The sequence below is a fragment of the Neomonachus schauinslandi genome, chromosome 4 (genome assembly GCF_002201575.2).
Source record: "Neomonachus schauinslandi chromosome 4, ASM220157v2, whole genome shotgun sequence".
Lineage (NCBI taxonomy): Eukaryota > Metazoa > Chordata > Mammalia > Carnivora > Phocidae > Neomonachus > Neomonachus schauinslandi.
Genome location: NC_058406.1, coordinates 29,490,956 through 29,510,998, shown reverse-complemented (window position 1 = coordinate 29,510,998; position 20,043 = coordinate 29,490,956). Strand labels below are relative to the sequence as shown.

Genomic DNA, 20,043 nt, shown 5'->3' with positions numbered 1-20,043 from the left:
GGGAGGGGAGGGGAGGGGAGGGAAGGGGAGGGGAGTGAAGGGAAGGAAGGAAGGGTTGAAAAATATGAGGACTTCCAGAGGAGAGACAAGAAGCATGGAACATTATCAGGGAGTAAACCAGTTAGTTGATAACAAATTGTAAAAAATGATCTTCCAAATCAAATGATTTCAAGACATATCAAACCAGGAAGTCTAAAAAGTTCCTACCACTCGACAATGAGCAAAAGATGCTATGCAGCAACTGGTATTCATTCAGAGGGACCATCCCCACAGTTGTTGTAATGAATAATATATATGATTAGGGCGACTAGCCTGGCATTTCTCCAGGAAAAGAGCCAAAAGAAACTGTGGCAGAATGGTGCAGACAAAAGCCTTACCCTTTCAACACTGATAATCTAATTTAAAAAAACACAAGACCAGGGACGCCTCGGTGGCTCAGTCAGTTAAGCGTAGGCATTCAGCTGGGGTCATGGTCCCGGGGTCCTGAGATTGTCCCACATTGGGCTCCTCAGCGGGGAGTCTGCTTTTCCCTCTCCCTCTGCGGCTCCCCCTGCTTGTGCTCTCTCGCTCTCTGACAAATAAATAAATAAAAATGTTAAAAAAACAAAACAAAACAACACAAGACTGAGGACGGGGGAGAAATAATTTATACTTTGTTAGCACATAGGCTCACTCTGAGACAGAGTCATAGTATAACACTCATCTCCTATTGTAATAAAAAACACAGAACCACCCCACACATTTGCAAGTCCAGAGTACTAATCACTATGCCATGGAACCCCATATGCTCCATGCATTTCAAACCAGGGGCAATAGAAGCCAACCCCAATGTGAACTTGGATTGATAACTCTCTCCAGCCCAGTGACATGCAGTAAGCCTAAAAAGTATACAGTTAAGGTGCTCACTTGGGCAGCACATATACTAAAATCAGAACAATACAGAGAAGATTAGCATGGCCCCTGCATAAGGATGACACTCCAATTCATGAAGCGTTCCATATTTTTGATGGTAACTATACTTGGGGTGAACATAGCATAATGTATAAACTTGTCAAATCACCAAGTTGTACACCTGAAACTAACCTTGTGTGTCAACTATACTCACATAAAAAGAAAAAACAAAAATTATTTTTAAAAGCTAAATATAGGGGGCACCTGGCTGGCTCAGTCAGTGAAGCACACAACTCTTGATCTCGAGATTGTGAGTTCGAGTCCCAAACTGGGTACAGAGATTACTTTAAAAAATAAATATATATATATATATATATATATTTTTTTTTTTTTAAAGAGCTAAATACACACACACAAGCACACAATTGAGGGGATAAATTTTAACAGTACAAAACTGTCCATGCATCTAAAAACTACAGGACTTACTGAAGGTCTAAATAGGTTCCTAGTGCTGTAAAAGATGTTGACAGGCCTCACCCCAAAAACATGCAGATTCCCAGATTCCTTGCACTGGAGAGAATCACCCCATTGTGATAGGTTTGCTTAAGGGCCCTGGGAATGGGAGGGGCAGACAATTCTCACTGTGAAGGATGCAATCATGTGGGTGACTCAAGCCATTTTCCACTATCCTGGCTGCCATAAAGACAGGCATTTCTATTGACCCCCACTCCCTGCACACAAAGTTGCACACATGTGCCTTCCTTCTGCCAGTCCCCAAGCTAATTTCCAAACACACCAGTGTATCATCAGCTAGAAAACCCACAATGTCTGCTGCAGGATGTCAACTCCAAGTCAGAAACAAGACTGTACTCAAGTCTATAATTCTACCCTAAGGCTGTCAGTCTCAAGTAACAGAAGCCAATTTGCCCTTGACTGCAGTATGTCGATTTAAAACACAGCCAGCTCCATTTTTTCCAGAAGCAGTCACCTACCACAAGCAAGGGTGATGACACAGTAGTTTGTCAACCAATTGTATCAGGTTAAGCTGGCCCGATCTACTAAGCTAGGTTCTAGCTCAATAACAGCAAGAAAAGAAAAAGAGAATCTCAACCTCGGACCAATCTGGGGTTCCAATGCAGAATCTCTATACAGCAATGATTAGGTCATTGAGTAAAGGTCATTGAGCAGTTTCCTGATCAACACTGATGGATCTCTAAGTACAAGTGGAAAAGGTACTAGGGTTGGGAGGATCAATGAAGCCATTTAAATGCCTGGAGTTGCTAGGAGAAAAGTTTCAGAATAAAACAGTGCAGTGATGAGATGATGACATGTGGGGGCTGCTGACTAAGTCAAAGAGACACTTGGCACCTGTCCCATGATGAAATTAACTGCACAGTAAAGTATGTGAACCAGCTGGCCACTAAGCCTGAAGACAGAGCTATCCCTCTGCAGAGCAAGGGGCCAAGAGCTATCAGAGGGGTATTCAAAGTGTTACAGGTAACTTCCGTAGCTTTTAAAAGTGCAATAAAGTTAAAAGCCAGAGCTTTGAATATATGTATTAGGATCAGTAATTCCACTTCTAGAGCTCTATCCTAAAAAGATCATCAGAAATGCACAGAAAATTTTATTTATGAGGATGTTGGTTATCATATCATAGCAGAAAAAAATTGGAAATGTACATGCCCCACAACTGAGAAATGTTAAATAAATGATCCTTCTGTTTGCGGAAATTCCCTTTAGCTGTTAAATGTAGACAGGCAGCAGCTCTTTCTGCCCACGGGTCCTGTCCCATGCTTTAATAAAACCACAATTTTGTATGGAAAAAAAAGAAAGAAAAAGAAATGTTGTAGACAAACAGGTGAAGGCATAAAAAATGCTCACAAAGGGCGCCTGGGTGGCTCAGTTGGTTAAGCGACTGCCTTCGGCTCAGGTCATGATCCTGGAGTCCCGGGATCGAGTCCCGCATCAGGCTCCCTGCTCGGCAGAGAGCCTGCTTCTCCCTCTGACCCTCCCCCCTCTCATATGCTCTCTCTCAAATAAATAAATAAAATCTTTTTTTTTTTTTAAAGATTTTATTTATTTATTTGAGACAGAGAGAATGAGAGAGAGAGAGCACATGAGAGGGGGGAGGGTCAGAGGGAGAAGCAGACTCCCCGCTGAGCAGGGAGCCCGATGCGGGACTCGATCCCGGGACTCCAGGATCATGACCTGAGCCGAAGGCAGTCGCTTAACCAACTGAGCCACCCAGGCACCCAATAAATAAAATCTTAAAAAAAAAAAAAATGCTCACAAAAATAATAAACAGCAAGATGGAGAACTACATTACAATAATAGCAAATATATAAAAACAATGTTCTGTATATATGGACACAAAAAGATTAAATGGAAACACAAGTATGAACATAGTAACCTGTGAATTGTAGGATTTTCGTGATTTGGGGTTTTTATTTTTCTATGCTTTCTATATGGCTAAAATTGTGCCTGTATTTAATGGCAGAGGAAAAAAAAAAATCTAAGTTTTTTTTTTCTTTTCCTAAGATTCTTTATTAGCCACATTGAAGAAGGAAAAAAAACTCCTCCCAAAAAGGCCAGTCTCTGAAGGGTACATGTCAGGGTGTGAGGACTTCTCCTGCTTGCCCAGACACGGCACTAAGGGACAGTCTTCCAGGCCGGCCAACAAAGTGGATGTCCAACGTAAAGCTATCAGATAATGAGAAAGATGACTTGACACACACCTCAGAACTGAGAACCAAAACTGTGCAGCTCGTCGGCAGTCACCGGGCTCACTTGTTCGGCGTTGCTGCTGCCCAAAACATACCAGGAACTCCTCATCTGGGACCGCCTACGGACTAGGAACACCATCTTTCCAATGTTTTCAAGAGCAATCCGTTTTCATTCTTTGAGATTGGATTTAATGTTTCAAAACAGCCTGAGTCTTAGTATCATTTTCTGACCAAAAATTAAGTAGGACTATAAAATGACTGTAGTTTCTTACGGGAGTCATAAATCTGGCGGTGAAGAAAAAAGCCACAAAAAGCGTTTTTATAAATGTATACAGCACAGGCACCGATGTCAGAGAGGTTTTTTTTTTTTTTTTAAAGATTTTATTTATTTATTCATGGGAGACAGAGAGAGAGAGAGAGACAGAGGCAGAGGGAGAAGCAGACCCCCCGCCGAGCAGGGAGCCCGATGCGGGACTCGATCCCGGGATGCGAGGATCATGACCTGAGCTGAAGGCAGTCGCTTAACCAACTGAGCCACCCAGGCGTCCCCAGAGTGGCTTTTTTTTAACCCCCTATGGTGACTACTGAAGGACATTTGGATAAAGGAGTTTAGCTCAATTCTTCAAATGTCTTTTTATGCTTAACACATGCCGGGCGGGCAATGAAGATGCAAGAATAAAGGAGTCAGTTCCCGCCTTTGGCGACATCTCCTGGGCCCTAACTCTGTGCCAGATGTTACCCTTACTATATTGCATTTAATCCTCACAACATTTTGTGAGGTAAATTTTATTATCATCCTCATTTTACAGGTGAGAATACTGAGTCTTATAGAAGTTACAGGAAACTTACCCAAGAAGTAAAGACTAGGAGGAAAATCAAATGCTTAAGAACTGTAACTAAAACATAACGATAACATGTTTAACAACTATAACTAGTTAATAACGGTAACTATAAGCATGCTCTAAAACAAGTACGTTTAAAGTGCTATAGCAGTACAGATGAGGAAGAGAGAATTCTATCTCAAAATGCAAAGGAAGGAGAAAACGAGAGAGAGCAAGGAAAGGAAAGGAAGGAAACTATGGGGGAAAATGAGGTTGGGCTAGGCACTGAAAGGTGAGTGGAAGTTTGGTATATAAAGAGAAGGACGGGGCGCCTGGGTGGCTTAGTCAGTTAAGCATCCAACTCTTGGTTTCAGCTCAGGTCATGATCTTGGGATCCTGGGATGGAGCCCAGGCTCCAAGCTCAGTCTAGGTGGAGTCCGCCGCTTGTCCCTCTCCCCTGTTCATTCTCTCTCTCTCTCTCAAATAAATAAATAAATAAAATGTTTAAAAAAGAGAGGGAGAGGGAGGACAATGGTATTCCAGGCAAAGGCAACAGGACAGCCTATGCAAAGGAAGAGAAGGGTGAAAGTGTGTGGGTATGCTGGAGTATATTGGTTTTTAAAAATCAGTCATTACCTCACAGACAGATCACAATTTTTTTTTTTTAAGCAAAGACTAGAGCACCACTTTCTCATCATTCAACTGCAACTACCTCTCTGCCTCCCTAATTAATCCCCAATTACCAACCCACAGCACAGGCCTGGACTCTGCCAAAGAGCAGGACTTAGGCCAACAGTTGAACCTGTCATACCCACAGGAGAGGTCCATCTGGGCAGAAATCACTCAATGACTATGGTTTTTAGCAGGCCTGAGAAATAGAAATTAAAGCCCAGAAGCCACAGCAGTAATGGGATACACTGCACCCCAATACTGGTCTCAGAGCACCAAAGATTCACAGGAAATTGGGGCCCAGAACTTCAAAAGACTTCTACAATGTCTCTATTCTCCCACTGGGCTCCCTTCAACACTAGATGGAAGAATGGCTGTAAGCTGAACCATGTCAAGAAAAGCAAAGTAAGTAACTAAACAAAAAGGGGAGCCGAGGACCTCTTTGTATCAGCCCCTCTGGAATACACAAAGATACAGGTGAGAAGGAAAAGGGAAGTAGTTATGCACCATAATCAGGGGGCACAGTGGGTGACACCTGGCCCACAGGACAGTTTGACCAAGGCAGTGGTTTGTAACTGTCTGCCTGGCCACCCAGGGTTGGGGAGGTAATTGTCCAAGACCTATGATGACATTCCAGAAATGATTATAAAGACCAAACCAAAACAACTACGTGCCCTCTTTCCAGGCACCTCTCCCACCTGAAAAAGATTCAAGTTCTGGCAAAGAAGGAAGGTTAAATCAGATGCTTTCTCTAGGTGAAAGAACAAGACAAACTGCTGTATCTTATACATTTTATGCCATAAAGACTATTACACAGTGTATATAAATGAAGGTAGGATTAGAAAACAGGACACAGCTCAAGGAGGTTAGGGTAGGGGAAAAAGAAAAAAAAAGATCTATTGCCCTCACCTCAAAGCACCGTACTCTGCTCTCCCACAGGGAATAAGGTGCCCCAGTGTGTGTTACATACACACTTAAGCAGTTGTGGGTATTCTCCCACATAGCACAGGGTCCCCAGCATCGGACAGCAGCACAATATAGCCATCTTGGCTGCTATACTCCCAGGACGTCCTTAGCAGGACCCATGTTCTCAGACCAGCCACACCTTGGGTTTTCCAATATAAACTACCTATGCTATGGGAGTATTTAACGAGCTACATGGATTAATTCATGTAAATTGCTTAGAACAGGGCCTCGTCCATAACTAACATTTGCTGAATGCTTGCTTTTATTACTATTATCACTAGTGATATTGTCTTCCCGTCTCAACCATCATAACTGTCCTACAGGGAGATCAAGTAAGCCCTGGAGCCAACCATGTGGATGGGTGACTAGGGCTACAACTCCCCAACCAGAGTGTGACTTGACCGAGCTCATCCTGGACTAAAGCAGGCACAAGGACTCACCATGATTCAAAGTGTCCGGGAGGGACAGAGGAAAGAAGAGATAGAACCAACATCTGGTGAACTCTGCCAACATTCCAGACACTCAACTGTATATATATCCTCTTGTTTAATGCCCACAGCAGTAAGTGCTTCTGAGTTCATCTTGGAGAGGCAGAACCAAAATAAGCCTAGGATCTGGGGTAGGAAGAGTAGTGTGTGAGCTGCCACGGCAACTGTGGTCTTTTCCCTTCTCTGATTTCAGCCCTACACAGGACACACCCCGTGATAGGTGTATCTCATCTGTTACTTGCTCATTCCTAGCACTGTTACTCATTCCTTCCCAGAAAAGACAGGGCAAAGGAGGGAGGGGGTGAAAAACTTTATAGGTAGGTTAAGAAAATAAATGATTGCCAAGCTGGTTTTAATATAACCTCTTTGAAAAGCAGAAATAACCCTTGCTAGGGTGCCATTTCTAACCTCTACACCCCCAAAAGGATCAAATCAAGACCTACTTATACCATTAGCCCCACTGAGGAAGTCAGGAGAGTTAGAGGAAACTGGGGACCAAAGCAACCCCTATTTAGGAAGTGAAAAAGCACTCCTTCCTCCATGCATGTTTTGTGAGAGGAAAACAAGAAGTGCCCCCACCAGTCATATCTGCACTTTGGTTCCTGAAGCACCTGCAGCAGAGGAGGACAGGGTTATGTGTGGTGTGGTCTCCTGAGAACCTCAGGCATCTACCTAGGTCACTGCTAAACTTGATTCGCTTAGGCCACGGCCATCCTCATGTGGTTTAACTTCTCATCTAAACCCTTGACACAAAGAGGAACCAAACAGAAAAATCATACTCTCCAATTCTGTAGATAAGTAAATATCCTGTAGTTTCCACCCACCACCTGCCCATCTTCAGGAAGCGCTGGCCTTTTATCACAAGACTGGTGCCAAGGATAATAGGGAATAAAACTACACTAAGGAGCTCAGCGTCCAAGGAGAGGCCTAGGGTCCTACCCCAAACCTTTTCTTCTACTGAAGGAACATGCAAGTTATTAAGTTTGATAATCCTTCCATGAGCTTTGTAAACAGAGGAGGGAAAGGCCCCTGCTGTTGGGTGGGCATCATGCCCAGGAATATAGAAGGATCCCGCTAAGACAGGAAATAGGGCAAGACAAGGGGGCTCTTCTATGGCCCAAGGGTACATCCTTGTACCTGCCTTCACCCAGGGCCCAACAAGGCCCAAGAACTGGAAGAGTTGCTGAGAAGCTCCACTGGTTCTGTCCTGCATCTCACACCTCTTCCCCATGAGTCTGGATGAAGAAGTCCGGATTCTTTCTGCCCTCTCAGAACTTCCTTTGACAGGGAAACAATAGTTAATGTGACTCATTCTTACTAAGACCTGCCTGATGCCTGATGAGTTTGCAGAGGCCCTGGAAAAAAAAAAAAATTTATGCGGTGGGGGGTAGGGAGAGACAAAAGGGAAGAGAAGGTAGAAATTAGTAGAACAGTACTTTACAGTTGCATATCCCTTGATAGCATACAAAGCTCTCCATGTATACGCTCTCTTACAAACAGTTCTTCAACAGAAATGGAAGAAAGGAAAATACCGACAGACCCTGGCAGGATGGGAGTCTCCTACTCCCTCCTCCCTGAAGAAACCCACTTACCCTGTTCCTCTCTCTGCCTCCCCTACTCTCTCTGCACCCACCCCATGGTTGCTCTGGATCCAGAATCCAGACTGCTGACGAAAGAGGGAGGGGTTGAGCACCTTCCTAAGCAGACGGAAATCGAACCACCAATTAATTAGAGAAGCAGCAGCAAAAAGATTTCATTCATCTTCCTCCTTAAGAGCCAAAGAGGCCTGGATTTTTCTCATCTGTGGTCAGTGAAGAATTTGTCAACCATGTAAAGCAGACACTATCCCCTTTAAACATTATTCTATCAAAAAGTTGCCTCCTTTAAAGTCACTGATTTACCCCTTTACATGGCTTTCCTGGCCTGGCAACCTGCATTCCTCCTCCCCCAACCACTCCCTATTCCCTGTTCTCTCCAGTGGGGGGACTCTGACTCACTGTAGACAGAGGCATACCTGGCCCAAGAAACAGCTACACCTGGGTGAGGCTGCAGTGCCCGATGGCAAGAGCCCTCTACACACACCGCCCCGGGAGTGCCCTGAGCTCTGCTCAACTCAAGGGAGCAGGGGACATTTCTCCACTGCCCATTCAAGCAAGAGAACAGACTGCTGTTGAAGTGGCTGAGAGGATCCGCTCCTACTCACCCACTATCACATTTGCAATGCTAGCTCTTCTATGTCATGGCCCAAACACACCAAGAACTATGGCCAACTCAGAGTAAAAGGGCTTTCCAAGCTCCTGAGCTTTACTGAGGGAAAGTAAAGACCCCACATAACACATAAAACAGTAAGTCTTCACAAATTCAGCAGGGATAAAGGCAGGGAGCCAGAAGCCCCATCATACCTCTAAGGTTGTTGAGTCCCTCCAGGAACTTCTGGTACTTGTAGGCGTTCATGCCCCTGCCCAGCTGTGTTGGTTCAGTGGCTAGAAGTAGGCAGCATGGCACGGTGACAGCTGAGAAGTGTGAGCGTTCGAACAGACTGGTCTCTACCACCGCGCCTCCGAGCCCCCAAGAACTGGACTTTGACCACATTTACAAATGACGTCACCAGAAGGCTTATTACATTACAGTCTTCTGTGCTCCCTCATTTGTTGCAACGAGCGGAAATACCTCCCCAGGAGGCGACAGCCCCTCCTTTGTGCAAAAATGAGGCGGGAGACCACAACAGGCCCCTGCCTATCATCTGCCACCTCATCTGCCACCTTCTCTCTGGGCTCCAGCCCGGGCTCCACTGGGATTACCGCTCCTCTGGTTTAAACTCTAGGGAAAGAGGCTTTAATGCTTTTCAAGACACAAGTTAGGGGCTCATCTAACATTGGAGAACGAAACCTTTAAAGGGCCACACTCACCACAAGAATGTCAGTACAGGAGCGCTTGGGCAAATATCACATGACAATGGGGCAGGTTTTACAAAATAAACAACCAACGCTGCACTCCACTTACAGCAGTCCTGTTTACAGAGCCACACACAGGCAAGACACTGCTGATCAACACAGTCCAAGGTGGGGAGACAGAAGCAGAAACTGTGAAGCCCACTTCCTAAGTGCTAAATGCACAATTCAGGGAGGCAGGACCTTCTCCATAGATAACTCAGGGGAAAATGCAGTTCAGACAACCCCCACACACTCCCCACTCCAGGGCACTATTCCACTCAGCTGACTTGTTTTTTGTTTGCTTTAATGATGTAAGTAGCTACTGTAAATTTCCTTCTACTCCATTAGCCTCAAAAAGATGACCCGTCTCCCCCAGCCCAATAAAAACAGGCTCATAGGATAAACTAAACAGATTATATAATAAGAGGGGGGAAACCCCCTGAAATATCTATAGCATCTCACTGTAAGAAATTCAAAGTGCTTCATCTGCAGGGCACCTGGGTGGCTCTTGATTTCAGCTCAGGTCATAATCTCAGGGTCTTGAGATCGAGCCCCTCTTAATTTCAGCTCAGGCCATAATCTCTGGATCGTGAGATCGAGCCCCACATGGGGCTCCGTGCTCAGTGGAGAGTCTGCTTGAGATTCTCTCTCTCTCCTCTTGCCCCTCCCCCAACTTGTGCACATGTGCCCACGCTCGCTCTCTCAAATAAATTTTTTAAAACGTGGTTCATCTGCATCATTATACTCATCTTTTAAAATGTCTTTATAGGGGCGCCTGGGTGGCTCAGTCTTTGGGCGTCTGCCTTCGGCTCAGGTCATGATCCCAGGGTCCTGGGATCGAGCCCTGCATCAGGCTCCTTGCTCAGCAGGAAGCCTGCTTCTCCCTCTCCCACTCCCCCTGCTTGTGTTCCCTCTCTCACTTTGTCGCTCTCTGTCAAATAAATAAAATCTTTAAAAAATTTTTTTAAAAAAGTCTTTATAAAAATAACTGTAAATTTTAGATTACATGTGAGAAAATAGGTTAAGCAATCTGTCTAAAAGTCATACTCTAGTATTCTGGCTCATCTACCATAAAAGCCTTGGCATCCTAGAAACCCATGGGCAACCAACAGAGTCAGACTCCACAGAAGAACCCCTCACAAGAGAGACGCCCCTCTCCTAGTCCTGAAGGCTGCCATTCAGTGACCTAAGGTAGAACTCACAGTGTGTCAAATATAATGTTCCACAAAACTCCCAATTATGTAGGTTGGATGCAGGTGAAGAAACTGTAAGAAAAACACTATGAAAACAGAAAAAAGAGACTGTGCCCACTTGAAAAGATCAGGCTAAATAATATTAACAGCTGCTAAGATAATAGAGAGGGGAACATTTTTAAATAATAGAAGTATCCAACCCAAGCTTTTGTGCCTTCCGATGCTACCAGTCAGTCAACAGTACCAACACGGTAGCCAAGCACTGTGTGCAGATCTAAATATTTATTAGGAGTCAAGGGGACACAATATATGCTTCCTTTTCTCAAAAGAACAATTTCATGGGCAAGATTCAACGGTTAAAAGGGACCTTAATATTTACAGAGCATAAATTAGGCAATGGGAGACAGTAAAAAACAAACAAAAATTCAGATTCTATGATGTATTACTGTGAGAATCACTGTATCTCTGAGGTCACCTAGTCCAAAAGACCAGGTCCTTGGATTCCTCATCTGTGAAATAAGACCGTGGACAGAGAAAGGCAAACATGAAACATCAGTTCAGATTGTGTGTCTGTTTCCTGGCATTATTCCACTTATTTCTCCAGGAAGAGAATGGATAATAGAGTACAGTGCAAAGAATTTGGGTTGTAGAGTCAAAATACCTGGATTCCAGAGTCTGTCTCAAGATCCAACTTTGCCATCAACTAGCTACGTGAGCAGGAGCCCCGAATTCCTATAAAACGTTAGTTATTCTCTTCTTTTTAGGTCACAAACTCTAATGAGAATCTGATGAAAACTAAGGATACTCTCCCTAGAAAAAGGGACATATTCACCTACATACAAACTGTTGTTTACAAGTGGAGAGGGGTCAATGAACCACAGGTAGATAACCTCTAAACTGATCTCTATGATCTGTCCTGTATCATGATCTGAAAGCAATTAACAGTGCAATGTGAATATAAGAATGTAAAAGAATGATCAATTAGCCAGGGCAGAGCTGGGTCCTCTTGCTTTAATGCCACTATAAAATCCTATTCAGAGACTCCGCCCACCTGAACGAGCAAAGCAGCCCAGACAACAGGAATCTCACAGCAGGAAAAACTGACTTTTAAAATAGCCACTTGAACTAAGTGCATTTAAAAGACAACACATGCTAGTTTGTCATTTCCTCCGTGTGTTTCACCATTGAAATGGTTTAATAACATTTTATCAGATAAAAATTAAACAAAAACAAGGATGTTTGCCATTATGAAGTGAGGGGTGGTTCCAACTCAAGGCTTTTGGGAAGCGGGGGGGGGGGGGGGGGTGAGGGGGGGCAGCAGTTGTATTCTTGCAGCCCAGAGACCTTTCCTCAAAATCAGAGCATTTCAAAGCACCACAGTCCAATACCTCTACATGCTCTTTGTGGCGGTTCATCTTTTTTTTTTTTTTTAAAGATTTTATTTATTTATTTGAAAGAGAGAGCACGAGAGGGAAGAGGGTCAGAGGGAGAAGCAGACTCCCCGCTGAGCAGGGAGCCCGATGTGGGACTTGATCCCTGGACTCCAGGATCATGACCTGAGCCGAAGGCAGTCGCTTAACCAACCAAGTGTGGCGGTTCATCTTTTATCCTCATAGGTCCCACATGGCAAAGAGTGAGGTGAAACCTCAGGTGGCAGGAGGGATGCTCCCCTAAGCTCCAGACAAAGACGAACAATGTGAAAGGCTCAGAATCTGGCAGTCTAATAGGCACTCTCTGGCCAGCTGCTGACAGAGGGGGAAAAAAGCCCCGCTGTCTCCAACAGCCCTGACAAACGCACAGACACCTCGGAATGAAGTGGAACTTGACTGAAAGCGGGAAGATCAGGAATGCAGAGGACAGTGCATGAGATGTAGTCGTTAGGGCTGCCTGCTCTCTAGTAACAGGATGACAGTTAAAAAGGAATAGCTGCCCTGCCCTTGACTGGGCTCAGGGACACCAGGACCTCGGCGGAGTGAAGGCCTGAGTCAGGTCAGGATATAAATCCTGAAACAGGAGGACAAGTCTGCTGGTAGAGAGTTACAACTGAGGAGAAAGTTCTAGGCTGATGAAGAGAGAAAAAGCCCTACCTTGGAGTTCACATAGTCCCCCAAAACCCCTCTACGAATCAGTAAGTTCCATAATTCTTTCGAAGCAATCTTTCTTCTAAAAACAAAGGTCCTTCTCCCAAGGCACCCCCACGTCAGTGTGAGGGAAGCTAAACCTGGACGGCCAGTTCAAGGGATTCGCCCAGCCATTCATTCAACATACATTTGTTGCCTACTCACCACACACCAGGCACCAACCTAGGTGCTGGGAACACAGAACTCAGAGTCTAATGGGACAGAGAGCAGGACAAAAAAAGGAATCAATCTGTCTGCTCAGATTCAGGGAAGATGAGGGTCATAGGTGGTCCAACTGAAGGCACAGCTGACTTCCAACTGCTCACTCTCTAGACCAGCCCTAAAGACAAGAGGTTTAGGAACATGAAAGGTAGCTCTCCTCATATAAATACATCCATTTTCTTTGAGGCCAGCTGCTACTGTTACTCCAAAGCAGCTGCTGACCCAGGAAGACAGCAAAAATGTCTCCAGTGACTTAAGAAGCCAGTAACAAAAGCAGGTGCCAGGTTCATGGTCCTATTCAGGGAGCAACAAAGATCACTTTCTTCATTGTCTCCCCTGGGCAGCAGCGTCTGATGGAGAAAGGGCTGAATTACACCTTGTCCCTCTGGTCTGCTAGAGAGAAGATGAGTTTGCCATCTGAAGAAAGAGCTGTCCCGAGGGCCAGAGCTGCCTCTGCAGGGCTGAAGAACAGAAGACAAAAGAAGTCAGACCTTATGCTTAGAAGGAGAGAACCAAAATGGCAAAACCAAGAGAGGCTTTAAAGGGAACTATGTGTGGGCCCGGCAGCAAAGGTCCAAGGAGCTCTGCCCATTCTGTGCTCACCCCAGGCTTGGAAAGCTACTTTGTGTAGACTAGACTTACACTCTGGGGTCTGGCAACAAGTTTAAAAAGGCCTTGTGCTTTAGGCCACATGCTCGCAAATCAGTTCTCTCTCCTTGATCCTTTTTTTCTGGCTGTGTGGTCCACGGAAAAACAGGTGAATCCTAGGAGTCCTCTCTTTCCCACAGTGGTTATATAATACTACAAGACCAAACAGGGTGAAAAGGACTGACCAATTGGGAGGAAAGGCAAAAACACCTGCTCTTAAGGTCAATCTGTACCTGCCATGACCTCTGATTCTAGCTCTACCTGAGACTGAAGAACCCCTCCAGGTTTATAACATCCTAAAGTAACCTAAAAGCCTCACGAGGCATTCTGGGGACTAAGAAAAAGGTCAGAGACAAGAGTCACCTACTACTGGAACAAGGTTATGGACCTCCAGCAGGGAGATGGGAGGGAAGGACATTTATTTCAACAAAAGCATCCTGACACAGCTACAGGTATCCAGGTGTAATAGAGATCAACAGTTTCCCCCTCCTCCAGGAACAGCTCCTCTCACCAAATCCATCAGGACCCAGAGGACACAGCTGCACTCCGCGTCAGTTAAAGGTACCCGCTAAGGAGCACCACATTTAGTTATTCTAACAAACCCGGGGGGAAAAAAAGCTCTTCTGGCTCAATTCACCTGAGCTCCTCCACCAACAAATAAAACAAGTCTCCAAGACGACAGGCCACCAACTTCCCGTAGCATTCCTATGTTGCTTTTGAGCAGAGGAAGGAGGCAAAATAAACATTTTTGAAACTCAGATTCTAGACACTAAAAATAGCATAATGGAATTTTCCTCTGAAGCCGCCTTTTCCTAAAAATGAGGTTATATTAAAAAAAAAAAAAAAACAGTCCAAGATAGACTGTACAGTGATGACTCCAGGATGGCAGGGTATGAGTTTTAAGAAACTTAGTATCTTGAGTCTAAGATAATATTCAGTGGGAAAATATCACAATGTTAAGGAGGGGCTAAAAGTACCTAATAGGCAGAACCTCAGTAAGGGGTCAACAACTGTTTAATGAGTAGTGCGTATATATGTATCTGCTATAGTGTTATCTACGCTTGTCTACATGCTTGAAATATTCATAATAAAAAATTAAAGTCATGGATCAGACTATCCATCAAATTTACAAATATATACACTATTTGGCCCAGCAATTGCACACCTAAGAATTTTTCCTACAGATATACATATGCAAAATGACAAGCGTACAACAGATTTTTCACTGCAGCATCTTGTAATAACAAAAGATCATCCATCAGTAGGGAACTGGCTAAATAAATGATAGTACATCTACATAATGGAATAATAAGCAAGGGGAAAAAAGAGAAGGTCTTTAGGAGCTGAAACAGATTAATCTTCAAGATATAATAAGTAAAACAAAGAAAGGTCAAACAGAGGGTATGTTATCCTCTCATTTATGGTTTGTTGTTTTTTAACAAAGGAGGGAAGAAAAATATATAGAATTTAGGTTCCAGAAAGTCAGGGACTTTTATCTGTTTTCTTCACTGTTTATCCCCAGAGCCTAGCTTAGTACCTGGCACATAGTAGGCACTCAACAAATACTTGTTGAATAAATAAGTGCACATATCATCTCTGGAAGGCACAAAAAAACTGATAATACTGATTGTCTTCAGGGAGGGGGAAAGGTTGGCTGGAGTGAAAGAAGAATCTTCACTGAACACCTTTTCGTACCTTTTGAATAGTCAACTATGTGAACGTATTACCTAGTCAAAAAATAAAGGAAAGCTTAAAAGCCAAGGACGGGCGATTCTAAATCCTGATCCCAGCACTACCATTGACCACATACCTCCTCACTCAATCATTCATGCATCCAACAAGCCTGCCCTATGCCAAATTTGTACAGCACCAAGAATGGAGGTAAAGAGCTCAGAGTCCCTTCTCTCAAGCAGTGTATGATCTAGTGAGTGAGACAAGCATGTGCACCAACATGCAATACAGTGCAGCTGATGCTGGTAAAGGTGCACGGAAGCAAAGAAGCAAATGGAAGCCTAGGGAAGGCTTCCCAAAGGAGATGCTGCTGCAACTGGAACTTTAGGACCAGACAGAACTAGATTGATGGGGGCAGGAGTGCTGTAGACAGAAAAAGCAAAGTAGAAACATGAGAGAGCACAATGCATTTAAGGAACTTAAAATAGTTTGACATGGCTAGAGTGTAGGGTACTCTCTACCCTGGAAGAATGATGGCAGGGCATGAAAGCTTTGCATGCCATGCTAAAGAAACCATATTTCACCCTGAAGACAATGGGAAGTCATTGAAAGCATTTATGCTTGGGAGTGACTATTTTTTATAATTAGAGTTTAATTTCAGAAAGTGCATTCTAGCAGCTGTGAAAGGGAGGGGAGCAAGACAGAAGGGAGGGGAACCAGTTAGGACACTATACAGTTACATGCTGAGAAATAATAGAATCATAACAAAAAAAGCAGCACTGGTAATGCGAAGAAAGGAAGGGGTTTGCGATCTGAGGTCGAATTATTTATACGGCATTTGATCACTATTTTATTTGAGTTAGGGTGGGGTGGGTGGATGGACCATGTGAGGTAAGATTCTCAAATGATTCCCAAATATCTCACTCGTGTGACTAGGTGGAAGACGGTGCCTTAAAGTAAGGAATGGAAGAGAGAAAAGCAGACTTGCCGGGGTGGAGATGAAGGGTTCAGTGTGGAACGTGCTGAGTAAAAGACACCTACAAGATATGTAGAAGAAGTCCTCCAATACCCAGAGATAAGTGCATGGAGCTCAGCAGAGAGCTCTGACCCAGCAGTTGAATCTATGGGTCTGAATAAGATCACTCAAGAAAACTTTGCAGAGAGCCAAAGACAAAACCTTAGAAAGCACCTTTATTTAAAGGAAGATAAACCTGTAAATGAAGGAAGAAAATCAGGAGAGGATATGGTAACAATAAGTTAGGGAAGGAGAAACTTTCAAGGAGGATGGAGCGTTTCATAGAGCCAAGTACATAGGAAGGTCACATAAGACCAGGGCTGAAAAATTCCCATTGGATCTGGCAATTAGGAGATGATTAATGACCTTGGCAACAGCAATTTCAGGAGAGCAGAGGGGGTTGGAAACTAAAGGGCAGGGATGTATACCACACTTAAGAACCTTGGAGGAAACAAAGAACATGGCTGTGAAAGAGGAAATATTTAACATCTCTTTTTTTCCACTTCACCTCCCATAAAATATTTGTTTAGGTAATTCTGCATTTGATGTTTTAAGCAATGAGATGAATAATCTTGTACATATATCTATATTTTTTTATCTTATTCAGACCCATAGATTCAACTGCTGGGTCAGAGCTCTCTGTTGAGCTCCATGCACTTATCTCTGGGTATTGGAGGACTTCTACATATCTTGTAGGTGTCTTTTACTCAGCACGTTCCACACTGAACCCTTCATCTCCACCCCGGCAAGTCTGCTTTTCTCTCTTCTATTCCTTACTTTAAGGCACTGTCTTCCACCTAGTCACACGAGTGACTAAATATTTAAGAAAAATTAGTAGGAAAATGCACATAGTATTAGCACTTTATTAAGTGTTAGGTACAGAATAATAATCCAATATATTAATAATACATTAAAACTGGTTCCATTTACTCCATAAATTACCAACTATTTCTGGACACTTATGTGCCGGTAATGATGTGGGAGATAAAATGGAGTTTATGATACAGTCCTCAACCTCGAGGAGCTTCCAGTCTTGCACATGTACAAATGGGATATTCAAGTACAATATAAAAGATACAGAAAAAAAAATATGACCCTTAGCATTTAAGAAATTAGGAACTAACTTCCAGTGGGGGTGATCAAAGGTTTCCTGGAGGACTCTGAGGTGGGTCGTGAGCAACGGGTAAGATTCCACACGGCAGACACAGTGAGTGAAGGCCCTCCAGGAAGACAGTCTTGTCTAGCTTAGATCTGAGGTGGCAGATGGAGAGGGTACTGGAAAGGTTATTATGGAGGGCTTTAAGTATCGGGATGAGATGACTGAGCCTGCCTCTCTTCGACTGCCGTTGTGCCGTGCCAACTGCCTGTGGGTGTTTCCACCTGAGCATGCCGCAACAGCTAGAACTCAGGTTATTAAAAGTGATTCCACAGCTTCCCTCCCCAAATTGAGACCTCCTTTTAACTTCCCACTTCAAGTAATGGCACCCTTACTTAGTCCACTATTGAGTCCTATCAGTTCTTCCCACTGCCTCTCATTGTCTTCTCCTTTACTCAACAGTCGGCCTCTCCCCTCTGATCCTTGTAACGTGGCACCCGAATTGCTAAAATGGCCTCCAAAGAATGGATTTCTCTCCTTCTCACCCAATCCATGTTGCACGTGGTGCAACATCAGTCTTCCTAAAACAAAGCGTTAATTAAATCATTCCAATACATAAAACCTTCAACGGCAACATAAAACCTACCAGAGGAAAAAAATCTCAAGGAAGTGTAAAAACTCAACTATGTGGTACAACTTCTGCGGAGGGCAGTTTAACAAAATGTATCTAGAATTTTTTAAAGTGTGCAATGACTTTTGACCCTGTAATTTCTTTTTTAGGAATTTATACAAAAGAAATGTGGTCAAGTGTGCAAAGAAAAAAAATATAGATATATGTACAAGAATATTCATCTCATTGTTTAAAACATCAAATGCAGAATTACCTAAAAGTCCAACAATAGGGGACTGGCTCAAGTGCAGTACACCCATGCACTGGAATATTGACAGCAATATAAACTATTATATGGGTACATATTTCTTGACACTGATTTTCACCATAAAGAAAACACGTTACAAACAATATATTTTTGCAAAATATATATTTACATGCATGTATTCACAGAAGAAATATCTGAAAGAAAACATAGCAAAATGTTTATGGTGGTTATCCAAGTGATGGGATTTTAGGTGACTTTAATTTATTTTTTTAAGATTTTATTTTTAGGGGCGCCTGGGTGGCTCAGTCGGTTAAGCAGCTGCCTTCGGCTCAGTTCATGATCCCAGGGTCCTGGGATCGAGCACCGCACTGGACTCCCTGCTCAGCAGAAAGCCTGCTTCTCCCTTTCCCTCTGCCTGCCTCTCTGCCTACTTGTGCTCTCTCTCTGTCAAATAAATAAATTTTTAAAAATCTTAAAAAAAAAAAAAAGATTTTATTTTTAAGTAATCTCTGCACCCAACATGGGGCTCAAACTTAAAACCCCGAGGTCAAGAGTCGTGCTCTACCGATTGAGCTAGCCAGGCCCCCCTAGGTGACTTTAATTTTATAGTTTTCATTATTTTGTAATTTTCATACAGTAAACATGGATACTTTGTGAAATAAAAAGAGGAGGGGAGATTCTACAACAACTACTATTCAACAGTAGCATAGCTCTTTTAGACTTCCCAAATGTGGAGATAGCAGAATCTGTATATACAACCCAACAACTCAACCAAGTGTTTGACACCAAAGAAACAAAGATGAAGAAGGTATGGTCTGCCCTCACCAAACTCATGGTGTCAAGGAGCCAGACGATTAAACAGATAACTGTAAAATAAGATAAGTACTATTACCAGGGGTGTATAAAGTACCATGAGAACTCAGATGAGGAGATAAATTCTACTTTTTCTGGTTGGGGCAGGGGGAAAGAAGCCGGAACATCATAAAAAGCTAGCTAGTTTTGAGCTAGCATGGAAGACTGCTTTACAGTACCAACAGGAGTTTGTGAGCAGATGGAGAAGAAAGAACATCTAAAGCATAGGAAAGTGCACAAACAAGGGATAAAACTGAGACTCGTACCCATTCTAAGAAGTCTGAACTTCACCCTGTGAAGGAAGAGAAAGCAGTGAGCATTGGAGTTTTCAACAAGAGATAACTTGTAAAACTCAACCACATGGTACAACTCCATGGAGGGTACTTTTGCAAAATGTATCTAAAAAATCTTTTAAGTGTGCAATGACTTTGGACCCTGCAAAAGTCACTGGCAGTAAGTCAAAGATGATGAAGATCTAAAATAGGGCAGTGGGTCCAGCGAGGATGGATGGATGAGAAAGGATGGATGTCGAGATGTTTCTGAACTTGAACAAGCAGAACTTAGTGTCCAGTGAGAGATGGAGAATGAAGAAGACAAAAACCAAACAAACCCAAAGTTCCTAGCTTGGGCAAATAGGTGGAGAATGATACCGATATCGGAGACAGGGTACATGAGAAGTGGGTTTGGTTGCGCAGGGGAAAGAAGGGGTATGAGGATGAGCTTTGATATGTTAAAAAGAATTTCTGCAAACTCTGAAGTGGAAAAGGACAGTAGTTATTTGGAAATACAAATCTGGACCCCAGGGAAAAGTCCTTACAGATTTTGATTTGAGAGTCATCACCATACACATACCAACG

At 43.5% G+C, this 20,043-nt stretch overlaps 1 protein-coding gene and 1 non-coding gene across 2 annotated transcripts in view; one reads left to right on the top strand and one right to left on the bottom strand.

The window, feature by feature from the left end:
- Nucleotides 1–20,043, bottom strand: part of MACF1 (microtubule actin crosslinking factor 1) — a 338,451-nt gene that overhangs the window by 268,988 nt on the left and 49,420 nt on the right. The window lies entirely within an intron of this gene.
- Nucleotides 899–1,005, top strand: LOC123324646. The gene has a single exon (XR_006539924.1). It is a non-coding gene; the product is annotated as a U6 spliceosomal RNA (small nuclear RNA).